The sequence below is a fragment of the Pristiophorus japonicus genome, chromosome 7 (assembly GCF_044704955.1).
Source record: "Pristiophorus japonicus isolate sPriJap1 chromosome 7, sPriJap1.hap1, whole genome shotgun sequence".
NCBI lineage: Eukaryota > Metazoa > Chordata > Chondrichthyes > Pristiophoridae > Pristiophorus > Pristiophorus japonicus.
The window spans coordinates 126,522,966-126,535,512 of NC_091983.1; the positions used below are offsets into that span (position 1 = coordinate 126,522,966).

General features: G+C 40.6%; 1 protein-coding gene across 2 annotated transcripts in view; it reads left to right on the forward strand.

Annotated features, from left to right (window-relative positions):
- Nucleotides 1–12,547, forward strand: part of man1a1 (mannosidase, alpha, class 1A, member 1) — a 590,495-nt gene that overhangs the window by 415,578 nt on the left and 162,370 nt on the right. The window lies entirely within an intron of this gene.

Here is a 12,547-nt window from a genome sequence, read left to right on the forward strand (position 1 = left end):
CAGCATTACCATGTTAAGGGCACCTTCTTCAATTTTTCTTCCTGTATTTTCTGTGAGCTGTTCTAATTATTATGTTGCAAAACACACAACTAAAACTTTTTGTTCTTCTTCCTCTTGTCTTCTCACCACCCCCTCCATCAGTACTGACTCATATAGTACCACAAGTGTCAGCTGGTACCTTGCCCAAGTATGGCGTTGTCTTGTGTGAGCCTACTCAATGAGGATTAGCAGGCTGTTGGACCATGAAGGGTGGGAAGCATCACAGCTGATTCTGATCCTGCTCCACCCAATGTCCTGGAATTTCCAGCAAGGGCCACAATCACAGAAGTGGGGACCCTGGTTAATTCCCTTCACCCAATTACCTGAAACTTTCCTATTCTATATGAGTTAGTTCCACTTTGGACAGTGCAATTACTAACTTCAGCCACAATGCCTGCTCAAAATTAAAGTTGAATGAATTATTTGATGACAAATGTCATGCTTCTGTAGGCTCATAACAATGTATTTTACCCACTTTGTCTCCCCTCCAGAGCACTGACCAGATACTTATTTTTTTTTTTACCAGCTACTTTATTCCAAAAAAAATTTTTTGGAAAGGAAACTTTTTGATGAAACCAAAGCTTTTGCCCAAGTGTTATTAATCTATTTATTGTCATTGTCCACACTTTTGATCAATTTGCATTATTCTTAAATGGAGAAGGCCAAGTTGCAGAAGCACTTTCATTTTGAATCTTAGCCAACACCTGAAATCACGCCAATGTATTTACACTGGAATGGACAAGCTCTAACTTTTTCTGGCATGTTTAGTGGGTATCTACTGCAACTTCATGCCATTCCATATATTTGGATGCCGAGCCTCTCAGCAAGATACTGTTGTAGCACAGGATAACTTTGACAGCAACTTCCTGATTTCTGCGTTTAACTGCACATGTGCAGTCACTGGATGTTGCTGTCTGATTTACTGAAATGACGGTGACTGCTGATGGCCGCATAGCTTTACTTGATTTTCAGCTGAATCAAGGTGAAAAAGTACTCCAGGAGTGTCAGATAATCTTCCTATTCAGGCCAAATGACATTTAATAGTAATTTCAAAATGTAGCACAACTCCTTCACTCCAGTGCACTGCACTATTGGATCCGTCTTTCAGATGAGACATTAAACCGAGGCCCTGTTTGCTCTCTCAGCTGAACATAAAAAATCCTAAGGCACTATTTCAAAGAAGAGCAGGGGAGTTATCCCCAGTGTCCTAGCCAATATTTATCCCTCAATCAACATCACTGAAGCAGAATATCTGACCATCATCACATTGCTGTTTGTGGGAGCTTGCTGTGTGCAAATTCGTTGCCGTGTTTCCTACATTACAACCGTGACTACACTTCAAAAGTACCTCATGGGCTGTACAAATGCTTTGAGATGTCCGGTGGGCATAAAAAGTGCTATACAAGTGCAAGTCTGTCCTTTCTTTCTTTCTTTCTTTCTTTCTTAGAATACAATAAATTTTTATGCAGACCACTCAGTTGGTTTGGATGTATGGAGTATGATAGACTTTCAAGCTCCAAAAGTGTGGGGTACTGAGGGAATGATCAGCCATGATCTTATTGAATGGTGGTGCAGGCTAGAAGGCCGAATGGCCGACTCCTGCACCTATTTTCTATGTTTATCAACCGTTGAAACTTTTTTTGTTCAATTCTGCTAAAATTGGGATAAGGTTTTCCTTGAGAGTTAGTAAGCACTGCTTTGCTTTTTATACTGGCCTCCTTTCGACCAGGGTTAGGATTAGTACATGCGGCAGAGGGTAAAAAGTTTTTTTTTTCCAATGACCACTTTTTAAAAAAAAAACATTGTGTTGCTGTATATTAAGAGTTCTGAATTCTAATGGGATAAATATAGATTTAGTAGCAATCTTCCACTCACATCATGTAAAATCTAATTGAATTCTTTCAAATTGCTTGTGAAATAACCCCTCTATTTACTTTCAGTTTTTGGTTATAAGGAGATGCAATTGTGCCTCGTTTCTTTTCTTTTCTTACTCTCCATCCTCCTCAAAGAGAAAAGACCTGTCGCTCTTCCCTTAATGCATGTTGAAAAGATTACGCTCAGTCGTGTCTCTCATGGTAACTGATCTCTGATCATCAAGGCTTGCAGGAGCAGTCAAACTTCAGATGCAGTAAGCTTTAAATTATTCAATTAATTTTGACCAGGATTTCACTTCTTGCAGTGATATGTTATCGATCAATTAACAATAGAATAAACTAACGTGATGTAATTTTCTCTGAAGAAATTTGAAAACTCTGAAAAATCTAACACAACTCGACCAGGCCGAATGGCTTCCTACTGTGCTGTAACGATTCTATGAAATTCAAATTTCTTTGTAATTAAATTTGGATAGCGTAGCTGGGCACTGGAAACATTCCAGACTGTTAGAAATAAACATACATTGGCTTCATCTCAGCTGTTAATAGTTTACTAACACTCTGAGGCTGTTGTTCAATAATTTATGTGATAGTGCAGTCTAGGGATATAAGGTATGTAATGTGGCCAACTATTTCTGCAGAGTTGAACTGTTGGATACGAAACATTTTGATCTCCTTAATTGTGCCTCAGACCTTAGTCAAAGCGCAGGACCAATGTGGAACCCCAGTTATTAAATAGGCGAGCAGGCTTGACTCATCAGTCCCATAGAAAGGTGACCCCTGCCTGCCTGTTTAGAACAGTATCATAAAAACATAAGAAATAGGAACAGGAGTAGGCCATACTCGAGCTTGCTCCGCCATTCAATAAGATCATGGCTGATCTGATCATGGACTTATATAATATCTTCTATAGCTGCAGCAAGACTTCCCTGCTTTTATACTGCATTACCTTTGCAATAAAGGCCAAGATACCATTGGCCTTCCTGATCACCTGCTGTACCTGCACACTATCCTTTTGTGTTTCATGCACAAGTATCCCCAGGTCCCATTGTACTGCGGCACTTTGCAATCTTTCTCCATTTAAATAATAACTTGCTCTTTGATTCTTTCTGCCAAAGTGCATGACTTCTCACTTTCCAACATTATACTCCATCTGCCAAATTTTTGCCCACTCAGCCTGTCTCTGTCCTTTTGCAGATTTTTTGTATCCTCTTCACACATTGCTTTTCCTTCCATCTTTGTATCATCAGCAAACTTGGCTATGTTACACTCAGCCCCTCCTTCTTCCAAGTCATTAATATAGATTGTAAATAGTTGGGATCCCAGCACTGATCCCTGCGGCACCCCACTAGTTACTGGTTGCCAACCAGAGAATGAACCATTTATCCTGACTCTCTGTTCTCTGTTCTTAGTTAGCCAATCCTCTATCCATGCTAATATATTACCCCCAACCCTGTGAACTTTTATCTTGTGCAGTAACCTTTTATGTGGCACCTTGTCAAATGGCTTCTGGAAATCCAAATACACCACATCCACTGGTTCCCCTTTATCCACCCTGTTCGTTACATCCTCAAAGAACTCCAGCAAATTTGTCAAACATGACTTCCCCTTCATAAATCAATGCTGACTCTGCCTAATCGAATTTTGCTTTTTCAAATGTCCTGCTACTGCTTCTTTAATAATGGACTCCAACATTTTTCCAACCACAGATGTTAGGCTAACTGGTCTATAGTTTCCTGCTTTTTGTCTGCCTCCTTTTTTAAATAGAGGCATTACATTTGCAGTTTTCCAATCTGCTGGAACCTCCCCAGAATCCAGGGAATTTTGGTAAATTACAACCAATGCATCCACAATCCCTGCTGCTATTTCTCTCGAGACCCCAGGATGCAAGCCATCAGGTTTAGGGGATTTATCTGCCTTTAGTCCCATTATCTTATTGAGTACCACCTCCTTTATGATTGTGTTAAGTTCCTCCCCCCCACCCCCCCCCCCACATAGCCCCTAGACTATCCACTGTCGGAATATTGTTTGTGTCCTCTACCGTAAAGACTGATACAAAATATTTGTTCAAAGTTTCTGCCATCTCCATGTTCCCCATTACTAATTCCCCGGTCTCGTCCTCTAAGGGACCAGCATTTACTTTAGTCACCCTTTTCCTTTTTATATACCTATAGAAACTCCTGCTATCTGTTTTGATATTTTGCACTAGTTTACTTTCATAGTCTATCCTCCCTTTCTTAATCATTTTTTGAGTCGTTCTTTGCTGGCCTTTAAAAGCTTCCCAGTCTTCTGTCCTCCCACTAGTTTTGGCCACTTTGTATGCCCTTGTTTTTAATTGGATACCGTCCTTTATTTCTTTAGCCACGGATGGCTATCTTTTCTCTTTGGCCCTTTCCTCCTCACTGGAATATATTTTTCTTGAGAGTTGTGAAATATCTCCTTAAATGTACACCACTGTTCATCAACCATCCTACACATTAATCTATTTTTCCGTCCACTTTACCCAACTCTGCCCTCGTACCTTCATAGTCTTGTTTATTTAAACTTAGTATGCTGGTTAGAGATACAACTTTTTCACCCTCCATCTGAATTTGAAATTCAATCATGCTATCATTACTCATTCCAAAGGGATCCTTTACGAGGAGATTGTTTATTAATCCTGTCTCAGGATTAATAAACACAGGACCAGATCTAAGATAGCCTGCCCACTGGTCTTTCAACATTAGTCTGGGTTGGATTTGAAAAGACCAATAAAATTAGAGTTTTCTTTCTCGTTTGGATGTAAATGTGTTGGACTGTCTCAAACTAGTTCTTTCGGCCCACAGCATAAAACTGATAATTTAGCCAGAGGCTATAAGGATGGCAGAGTGGGCAGTGGGAATGATGGCAATTATAGAACAGAAGGAGGCCATTTGGCCCACTGTGCCAGTGCTGGTTCCTCAATGGAGCAGCTTACTCTAATCCAAATGCCTTGCTCTTTTTCTGTATCTTTTTACATTCATTTTCAAATACTTACCTACTTCATTTTTAACTGATATATTCTCTGTCACTTTCCATGTCCCTCTGTGTATAGAAAACCTGACTTTCCCCTCTTTTTTTCTGATAATCCTCAGTCCATGCCTCCTTGTGACTGATTCACCAAACAATGGAAGCAACCCTTTGATATTTACCCCCTCAATCTTCGTAATTTTGAAAACCATTATTGGATCCCATTTGCCATCAATATTCCAGTGGGGGAAAAGTTCCAATTATTTACACATGTCTTCATAATTCTACCTTTTAATTCCTGGTACCATTGTAGTGAATCGTTGCTGTGTACCCTTTCCATGGCCCTAATGTCCTCCTTATAATCAGATGCCCAGAACTTTAGATCAGCAAATTGGACTGCATGACATCAGGAATGAAGAAGAAGCCAGGAGTGTGTATGAGCCTTTACCATTATTTTTGTTCAGAATGTCTGGCCTGCGCAAAAGATTGCCATGATTCTTGATTTGCCTACCTATACAACTAGGAAAGGCACATGGAGATTCCATTTGATATGAAATGCGCACATTCTCCCCATTTGGGATACAGCTCACTTACCTGAGCCCAGACAAGTTCTGCGCAGGTTGGTAAGAGTCAAGCTTTAGGGACTCTCACAAGTACATCAGGGTGCTGCGAGGGACTAACTGATTAAACTACACAAGTCATCAGGGCTAAACATTGGGTAAAACTTCCCGCAGCTTGTATAGCTAGGATCATCCTACCTGTTACAGTTATGGTGTGCAGTGCTGTCCAGAGCGGAGTGGAAACAATCTAGATCAACAATAGCCGGTGTATCACTAGTGAGCTGGGTTAGCTAGTCAATCATCAATAGTGCAATATGTCAGAAATTTCAATTACTGGGGCGTAAATTGGTAAATAGCAGTATGAACATAATATACATAACATAAGAACATAAGAATTAGGAATAGGAGTAAGCCATCTAGCCCCTCGAGCCTGCTCCGCCATTCAACAAGATCATGGCTGATCTGGCCGTGGACTCAGCTCCACTTACCCGCCTGCTCTCCGTAACCCTTAATTTCCTTATTGGTTAAAAATCTATCTATCTTTGATTTGAATACATTCAATGAGCTAGCCTCAACTGCTTCCTTGGGCAGAGAATTCCACAGATTCATAACCCTCTGGGAGAAGAAATTCCTTCTCAACTCGGTTTTAAATTGGCTCCCCCGTATTTTGAGGCTGTGCCCCCTAGTCCTAGTCCTAGTTCTAGTTCTAGTCTCCCCGACCAGTGGAAACAACCTCTCTGCCTCTATCTTGTCTATCCCTTTCATTATTTTAAATGTTTCTATAAGATCACCCCTCATCCTTCTGAACTCCAACGAGTAAAGACCCAGTCTACTCAATCTATCATCATAAGGTAACCCCCTCATCTCCGGAATCAGCCTAGTGAATCGTCTCTGTACCCCCTCCAAAGCTAGTATATCCTTCCTTAAGTAAGGTGACCAAAACTGCACGTGGTACTCCAGGTGCGGCCTCACCAATACCCTATACAGTTGCATCAGGACCTCCCTGCTTTTGTACTCCATCCCTCTCGCAATGAAGGCCAACATTCCATTCGCCTTCCTGATTACCTGCTGCACCTGCAAACTAACTTTTTGGGATTCTTGCACAAGGACCCCCAGGTCCCTCTGCAGCACAGCATGTTGTAATTTCTCCCCATTCAAATAATATTCCCTTTTACTGTTTTTTCCAAGGTGGATGACCTCACATTTTCCGACATTGTATTCCATCTGCCAAACCTTAGCCCATTCGCGTAACCTATCTAAATCTCTTTGCAGCCTCTCTGTGTCCTCTACACAACCCGCTTTCACACTAATCTTTGTGTCATCTGCAAATTTTGTTACACTACACTCTGTCCCCTCTTCCAGGTGATCTATGTATATTGTAAACAGTTGTGGTCCCAGCACCGATCCCTGTGGCACACCACTAACCACCGATTTCCAACCCGAAAAGGACCCATTTATCCCGACCCTCTGCTTTCTGATAGCCATCCAATTCTCTCTCCATGCTAATAAATTTTCTCTGACTCCGCGTACCTTTATCTTCTGCAGTAACCTTTTGTGTGGCACTTTATCGAATGCCTTTTGGAAATCTAAATACACCACATCCATCGGTACACCTCTATCCACCATGCTCGTTATATCCTCAAAGAATTCCAGTAAATTAGTTAAACATGATTTCCCCTTCATGAATCCATGTTGTGTCTGCTTGATTGCAATATTCCTATCTAGATGTCCCGCTATTTCTTCCTTAATGATAGCTTCAAGCATTTTCCCCACTACAGATGTTAAACTAACCGGCCTGTAGTTACCTGCCTTTTGTCTGCCCCCTTTTTTAAACAGAGGCGTTACATTAGCTGCTTTCCAATCCGCTGGTACCTCCCCAGAGTCCAGAGAATTTTGGTAGATTATAACCAATGCATCTGCTATAACTTCCGCCATCTCTTTTAATACCCTGGGATGCATTTCATCCGGACCAGGGGACTTGTCTACCTTGAGTCCCATTAGCCTATCCAGCACTACCCCCCTAGTGATGATGATTGTCTCAAGGTCCTTCCTTCCCACATTCCCGTGACCAGCAATTTTTGGCATGGTTTTTGTGTCTTCCACTGTGAAGACCGAAGCAAAATAATTGTTTACGGTCTCAGCCATTTCCACTTTTCCCATTATTAAATCCCCCTTCTCATCTTCTAAGGGACCAACATTTACTATAGTCACTCTTTTCCGTTTTATATATCGGTTAAAGCTTTTACTATCTGTTTTTATGTTTCGCGCAAGTTTACTTTCGTAATCAATCTTTCCTTCCTTTATTGCTTTCTTAGTCATTCTTTGCTGTCGTTTAAACTTTTCCCAATCTTCTAGTTTCCCACTAACCTTGGCCACCTTATACGCATTGGTTTTTAATTTGATACTCTCCTTTATTTCCTTGGTTATCCACGGCTGGTTATCCCTTCTCTTACCGCCCTTCTTTATCACTGGAATATATTTTTGTTGAGCACTATGAAAGAGCTCCTTAAAAGTCCTCCACTGTTCCTCAATTGTGCCACCGTTTAGTCTGTGTTTCCAGTCTACTTTAGCCAACTCTGCCCTCATCCCACTGTAGTCCCCTTTGTTTAAGCATAGTACGCTCATTTGAGACACTACTTCCTCACCCTCAATCTGTATTACAAATTCAACCAAACTGTGATCACTCATTCCGAGAGGATCTTTTACGAGGAGATCGTTTATTATTCCTGTCTCATTACACAGGACCAGATCTAAGATAGCTTGCTCCCTTGTAGGTTCTGTAACATACTGTTCTAAGAAACAATCCCGTATGCATTCTATGAATTCCTCCTCCAGGCTACCCCGTGCGATTTGATTTGACCAATCGATATGTAGGTTAAAATCCCCCATGATTACTGCCGTTCCTTTTTCACATGCCTCCATTATTCCCTTGATTATTGCCCGCCCCACCGTGAAGTTATTATTTGGGGGCCTGTAAACTACGCCCACCAGTGACTTTTTCCCCTTACTATCTCTAATCTCCACCCACAATGATTCAACATTTTGTTCATTAGAGCCAATATCGTCTCTCACAACTGCCCTGATATCATCCTTTATTAACAGAGCTACCCCACCTCCTTTCCCTTCTTGTCTATCTTTCCAAATTGTCAGATACCGACCTGTATGTTTAATTCCCAATCTTGGCCCCCCTGCAACCATGTTTCTGTAATGGCCACCAAATCATACCCATTTGTAATGATTTGTGCCGTCAACTCATTTACTTTATTTTGAATGCTGCGTGCGTTTAGGTCGAGTGTTTTAATACTACCTGTTGCACACCCCACTCGGTTTTCCTTTCCATTGACTTCTGATAGCACCCGTTTTACGCCCCATAGAAGTTGAAAGTTCCACCCATAGTATAATGCGGCCCTGCCTGGATGAGGTGTTAGAGTCTCAATTCTGCAATCTTTTAATCTGCCAGTGTGCCATCTTGCCTCATCTCATAGTATCCACAGCACAGAAACAAGTCATTCAACCCAACTGATCTGTGCCAGCGTTTATGCTCCATACTCTGCTCATAACCTTTATGGGTTTTAAACTAAGAGTTTTTTTTATAGCTTAATTCATTGTCTTGTGCCAATGTAATCACTAGGGAATAAGAGGTTATGGGGAGCAGGCAGGGAAGTGGACCTGAGTCCATGATCGGATCAACCATGATCGTATTAAATGATGGAGCAGGGTCAAGGGGCCGTATGGCCTACTCCTGCTCCTATTTCTTATGTTCTTATAGCAAAACTTCCAATTTACACATATATGCATTCTCATTCATTTTTGTTTATTTGAGCTTATGCACAGGCAAAGCACAAGTTACCCATGTTGTCTCTGAAGCAAATTCAACTGCTGCAGTACCTAAACTTCCAATTATTCATATTATGTGAAATCTGTACCTTAAATATTACACATACATGCCACTGATGTTTGCATAATCACTATTCTAATCACCCAGGGTGTGCACTGTTTTCAAATAACTTGCAAAACTACAGAAAACATATTAATGGATTTTCAAAAAGAAATGCTATGAAATATAGTAACCTGAGGGCTTACAAGAGTGATAGTAATGGATTGCAATTCAAAGCTAAAGGACAAGGACATTATTATACATTTAGGTGTGCTGTAAGAAAACTGAAAGCTCGAGTAAGTTGAATCTGTAAACTCGGTTAGTCTTGTAAAAACATTCTTGATGCCTCTGATGATATTAAGGATACTCATACCAATATCTGCTAAGCAAGCAGTGAAAAACTGAGAGTTTTTGATGTGATACAGAACATTTTTTTGTATTTGCGAAAAATATTGCAACCAGCTCAATTCAAAATATGTGATCCAGTATCAAGGGTAACAGTTTAATGCTCTCGTATATCGGGTAGCAGTCCTGTGTAAATGCTTATTTATCTTGAAATTCACATAAAATGTTGATTATCTTTATTCAGACATCAGCATTTTCTTCATTTTAGCTTGTGAATTTTCAATTGCTTCACTCACAGTAAATTGGAGGAGGGGCTGTTTTATGACAGGAGTGTAATAGCATGTATCCCAATCTATTTATTATATATTAAATTAAATATGTGAGGTGTGTTTTTCATTGAAAACTCATTATAAATACCTGTCATACCTGTTACTCCTATAGTTGGTGCTATTTTCGATGTTATCAGTGTCACACACACACACACAATAGCTACTATTTTATGGTTGCAGTACCTCACTCTGAGTTGAGTAATCTGATCACCAGGTTCCTAGAAATCATTCAATGTTTTCTGGAAAAGAAATTTCAGCCACCATTTTTTTTCTCAGTAAGTTTTCCAACTTCCAAAGATTTAATTAAAACAAAACATTCAAAAATGACACTGTGTTTAAATTGATCCATGAATTGTCTTTTATGTCTTTTAATGCCTTAATTAAAGGTTTTATTGGAAGACCTCGGCTTTGCCCAAAACCCAGAAGGGTAACTCTGTGAGCTGTATTTGGATTGTGCAATCTGAGCATCTGTAGTGTACCAAATTCTCAGGATTGTTCAGTCAGCCGTACTGATTGGATATTTTGCTCACCTTCCAACACTTGCAACCCAGTAGCTTTTCCTCAAATAATTTTGAAGGACAGACAAACAAATTTGAAAAGCTTTACTAAGGTCCAGCTTATCTTGTGTGGCTTCTAACTGCATTGTGTGTGTGAGAAAGAAAAAACTGACCGTTCTGATTGCATACCTGGTGTAAGTTCTGCATTGTGGTCTATAAACTTTAAGAAGTGTCTTGAACTGAGGAAGGAAGAAAAAGAACACTTTGTTCATTTAATGTTAATTCAGTTTTCAAACACCAGTTGACTCTTGAATCTAACTAATTAGCTCACCTGGGTTCTGTTAGCAGTAAAGGCCATTGCGAATTGTGTATACTTGTGGGACAGATTCTAAATTTTAGCACGAGTTTGGGGAGAGACAGAGAAAAGCATGAATACAGAGAAAGGCCAATGAGCAGTTAGCTTAACTCATTCTAATTTGAATTCTTATGAAAAAACAAACTGAATTTTGAAAGTATGCAAAGCCTCTTCGAGGATGACCGATAAGAGGAGTGGGAGGGGATGAGGGAAGCTGAGGGGGCACTGACCGCTTGACACCCACCTTTGGAAGAGTGAGTGGGAATGAGTAGATGGAAGGTTAAAGATGAGGTGAGTGATAGTGGAGCAAACAATTGACTGGGTCATATACTGAAGGGTTAGTAGGAAGGGCAGTGAATATATACAAAGATGAAGAGGTTAGGGACGTGATGGAAGCAAAGAGGTAGGGGCAAGAGATGGGAACATAGCTGTTGATACCACATTTTCTCCATAAGCTCCAACCCAACTGCATTCTGCAGCTGTGTTGGCTCCTCCACCCACCATTCCCCATGACACAATGCTTAAACATCTTTAGTCTTAAAGAAAAGAAGACCCAGCAGAGGATAGATAGAGAAGGAACAAATAATTAGGCAGTGAGAAATAGCAGGGAAAAGAGAGAGAGAACAACAACCTGCATTTATATAGCATCTTTAACATAAAGAAAATCCCAAGGCACTTCCCAAGAAGCTTAATCGGAAAAATTAACACCAATCTAAAAAGGGAGATATTAGGAGAGGTGACTAAAAGCTTGGTTTTAAAACGAGAGAAAGGTGGAGAGGTTTAGATAGAAAATTCTAGAGCTTCGGGCCTAGCCTGCTAAAGGCACAATTGCCTTAGGTCGGGCAAAGGGAGTCATGTTTGATAAATTTGCTGGAGTTCTTTGAGGATGTAACGAACAGGGTGGATAAAGGGGAACCAGTTGATGTGTGGTGTATTTGAACTTCCAGAAGGTGCCACATAAAAGGTTACTGCACAAGATAAAAGTTCATGGGGTTGGGGGTAATATATTAGCATGGATAGAGGATTGGCTAACGAACAGAAAACAGAGAGTCAGGATAAATAGTTAATTCTCTGATTGGCGACCAGTAACTAGTGGGGTGCCGCAGGATCAGTGCTGGGACCCCAACTATTTACAATCTATATTAACAACTTGGAAGAAGGGATTGAGTGTAATGTAGCCAAGTTTGCTGACGATACAAAGATGGGAGGAAAAGCAATGAGTGAGGAGGACACAAAATCTACAAAAGGACATAGACAGCCTAAGTGAGTGGCAAAAATTTGGCAGATGGAGTATAATGTTGGAAAGTGTGAGGTCATGCACTTTGGCAGAAAAAAATCCAAGAACAAGTTATTATTTAAATGGAGAAAGATTGCAAAATGCTGCAGTACATGCATGAAACACAAAAGGATAGTATGCAGGTACAGCAAGTGATCAGGAATGCCAATGGTATCTTGGCCTTTATTGCAAAGGCGATGGAGTATAAAAGCAGGGAAGTCTTACTACAGCTATAAAAGGTATTGGTGAGGCCACACCTGGAATACTGCGTGCAGTTTTGGTTTCCATATTTATGAAAGGGTATACTTGCTTTGGAGGCAGTTCAGAGAAAGTTCACTAGGTTGATTCTGGGGATGAGGGGGTTGACTTATGAGGAAAGGTTGAGTAGGTTGGGCCTCTACTCATTG